We start from the raw sequence: 4,145 nt of genomic DNA, 5'->3' as shown, positions 1-4,145 counted from the left end.
CAAAACTAATTTAAAAATATGTTTTTTTCAGCATCGTTTCCCGCCATGAATGTGTCGGAGACGTTGGAAGGAGAGGCGGTCTTCCGGTCGCAATCGGAAAGTGACGCAATCCGAAATCTACACGAGTTTGCAGCTCTAATTCCTGCAGCCGATGCACGTCGTGACGGGAGAATTTGCCCGTAACAGGAGGGCTTTGGTCCAGGACAGCCGAGATGCATTCAAGTAGCGCGCAGGAGAATAGTTTAGGACGTGAGATATCCCAGTAATTAGCGGAGCCTTTACAGCCCCTAGACTGTGACGTGGTTCTATTTTGGCGGGGTTACCAAAATAAATTTCCAATTTTGGCCAAACTGGCCATAAGAATATTAAGTTTTCCGGCAGCAAGCACCGATGTTGAGAGGACCTTCTCTATATCAGGAGCGATTCTGCGGTATAGGAGAAGCCGCTTAACATTATTTAATGTGGCCAATCTCCTCACATTCAGTGAGTGGGTACAGTTGAAAAATTGAGATCTCGGTAAGTGTTGGTAAATGAGTACACCATAAATCATAGTGGTATTAAGATTATCATTCTTACCTTTATAGGTGAAGGTGTGGAAATTTTCTTATTTACCGGTAAAAACGATTTATATATTGAAAATTTTAGCGCGCGAGGGAGATCTGATTTATATACTTGAGATATACCTGAAATTGTTCCCGAAATTCGTACTGAATCTAGAGACCGAACGACGTACGTAAATCTGTAAAACAACCTACCAATGTGATTCACCTATCAATTCATTAGTTATATTTTTTCAGAAAGTGTACGGATTTTACGCAAGGTTACGGCAGTAAAACTGAAACCTTCAACCGAAGTAAAATAAATGATGTCGCCTACTCCCAAGGAACGAAATCGGACGCCACGGAATGAGAGAGCGCCCCAGAACTAGCCTTCTTAAACGAAAATATGTTTACAAAATTCTAGTGCCTGGGTGTAAAGATTTTCTTTATCGTGTTTACTGTTTACTCAAAGGAAAAACAAGAATAGTTATATGATAAAACTTGCAGTAGCTAAAGCTGCAGGTGATAGTTCCATGTTCAACTTTCACCTAATAAGGATCTATCATGGATTAATCAAACGGAAATAGATCCTTGTTAGGTGAAAGTTGAACTTAGTTCTAGCGCGTCGCATCGCAACGGTGGCGCCGCCTGGATTAAAACAAAAAGGAAGCTCAACATCAATTTTAAAAACAAATGCCCTTGACAGTGTGCCTTTAAGGCTCGTCCAATGAAATGTGTACACAACAATGCGATAGCCTGTTTAAAGGCCTGGTGTGTAACTTTCTGATCGAAGTCGTGTATTTACCAGAAGTAATAAATAAGTGTGGCACTTACTTATCGAAACCATGTATGGTCAGAAGTAATAAATAAGTGTGGCACTTTCTTATCGAAGCCGTGTATGGTCAGAAGAAATAAATAAGTGTGGCACTTTCTTATCGAAGCCGTGTATGGTCAGAAGTACTAAATAAGTGTGGCACGAAATAATATTATCGCCTTCTTGGTGAACTTGTTATTTAGAGGAAGCTAAAAACTTTGTCCGACACCTTCGTAAACTACCGATCGAATGATTCCTCTCGAACCACCCATGAACAAAGGAATACCTCCAACCGTGAGAAAGTTGAAACAAGGAAACAAAAAACAATATTTTTGGAAATACTACTGAAGTTAAATACTATTTTAAATAATTAAGTGAAAGATACAGCAATTCCAAATTTCTTAGTAATTTTTTTGTAACGAGATGGCGTTGGGAGCCCAAAATGAATTAAAATGACAAGATAGTGAATTCGAGGAATTTAAGTAATATAAATTATTTGATATAAAAAGCATAGAAAATGTTCAAACTGAAAGTAAAATGAACAAAACATATATGCGGAAGCGAGATTCGAACTTACGCCCGATAGCTTTAAAGAGCGCGTCCTTAACTATTATACCGGCCTCTTCGGTGAGTATATTGTTCAAAAATAAGTATATATATGAAAGCGTCCAAGTCTTAACGCTTAATTGAGAACGAAATAGCCAGAAATAAAAAAAAATACATTTACATACAGGTCAAATCGCTAATTATTCTATTGCACAAACTCAATTTTGTATTATTTATGAATCATCTTTAAATTTGACTAGATATTAAACCCGTTTTCCCTGAATGCTCGTATTTTCTCTATGCCGTTCGGCCATGTTTTTTATATTTCATTTCTAGCCAGGATGCCGAAAAACGCATGCGCGCACTGGTGAAACGAATATACTTCAACCTGTGTTGCCCCGTCAATTTGCCGTTGTATAGCGCTCTTGATGATCTACACAACGCAAACTAAGAGGAATTTCCCCCGCTTGGCTACGTTTTTTCGCTTTCCCAGTCATACCCGATCACACCCACACACGATTCATAAAAATCTATTATCTCAAAATCTATTATCCTATGGTTCAAAAATATCTAGACTCAGCTATAAAATGACTTACATTACCGCATTCCTCGCCTAATAGAAATTTACAATGAGGGAAATATTTAACGTGTTCGCCGCAAGGGCTGTCATCCTTCTCCCAAGCCACAAGTTCCCCCTCGCAAGCGAAATATTTAACAGAGTCCTTGTAATTAGTTAATAAAACCCCGCCCGAGCTAACGCTCTACCATCTACGATATTAACCGGGAACCCTGTATTAAAAGATCGAATTCTAGGCGGGCAAGGTAGCCGCTCCGTGTAGGGCCTCCAACCACTTGGTGAATCGGCAGGCCTTCTCCCGCGCGCAGAGAAGCTCCGCGCTTCCCCGTCGATGGAACGGGTAACGATAGTTTTTCTCGATGACTATGTCCTTGGCCTTTGGATAGCCGATTTCCCCGAGTTCGAGCACCACTTGGGGGATGCGTTTTCGGAGGACGTGGCATTTCTCCTCTCCCGTGCAGTAAACGAAGGCGGAGTCCTCGGTTAAGGCCTTGAGCCGGTGTTCTAGCTCGATGTAGGGGGTATCTCCGTGTTTCCACAGGTAACCGTTGATTTGGGTAAAAACCCATAGATTTTGTCGGGTTAAGTGATGAGAGAGAACGCTACCGAGGTACGGAGGTTTTAAGAAAAAACTTTTAACTAAGGGACACTCGCCGACGGTGGCAACGGAAACTTCTTGAACAACCGGCTCGTATTTCGCGCCTAGTAATAATTCAAAATCGACAACTACCAGCGGTCCTTCCATGAGTCCTGTTTCTGCTAGGTGATACCCCCTCTGACTCACGTTAGGTTAAATCCGTTTCTTAAAAAGGGTCTCCACGCGATTGCCATTACTCCATAGGTTCCTCGTGAATCTATCAGCGAAGGAGGTCAAACTCCTCCCCCTATAGCGATGTTCCAGGTAGAGCACGCAGTATTGTCCGCACACCTTGCTTCCCACGGCCTGCAGACGACGTCTATTGTAGGATATTTTCGAGGAATTTTTTAACAGGAACGTTTTTAGCGTGGGAAGGGTCACCGAACGACCCGCCGAGTCAAAGTATCTTGCCCTCCTGAAAGCGTCTAGGTAAATGGCCACCCAATGCGTCCCGGGCCCGTCGTGGGAATAGAGGTTAACGACCAGGGAGGCGGAGAAGGAAGGGATATTTTCGGGGAGTCTATCAGAAGCAAAGGCGCCTCGGTACCCGAGGGGGCTATTAAATTATCGTTCAATTAAATTTCAATTTGATCGAAGAGACTATGCATAAAATTATTACAAGTTGATAATTTAGCGTCAGGGTCTAAATTGGTCCCGTTATCCCGCGTTAATTTACATTTTACGTGAAGGAGACTCATCGCGAGATCTGCATACTCGGGGCTTTTCGGAATACAAAATTTGATTTGCGAATCATCTCTCAGCGTAGAAATCGGTCGGTAGAAAGTTGAAGTCTGGCTTTCCACGCTAGTTTGCACGGGGGTGACCGAGAACAGGTCTAATTCCGATTTCAAGGCTTACATTAAACAAATCGTTTCAGATTTTAACAATAGGACCCTGATTTTATGATAATTGTTGGCCAGAAGGATTGCTTTCCCTTAAGATTATGTTTGAAAAACGCCTTGGAGTCTCGTTCAATGCTGCTGTCATCAAACTCTACAGGAATGGAGGTGACTCGGTTGGATGGCCTCCAGA

The sequence above is a fragment of the Leiobunum rupestre genome, chromosome 5 (genome assembly GCF_980474605.1).
Source record: "Leiobunum rupestre chromosome 5, qqLeiRupe1.1.hap1, whole genome shotgun sequence".
Lineage (NCBI taxonomy): Eukaryota > Metazoa > Arthropoda > Arachnida > Opiliones > Sclerosomatidae > Leiobunum > Leiobunum rupestre.
This window is presented reverse-complemented; position numbering follows the sequence as displayed.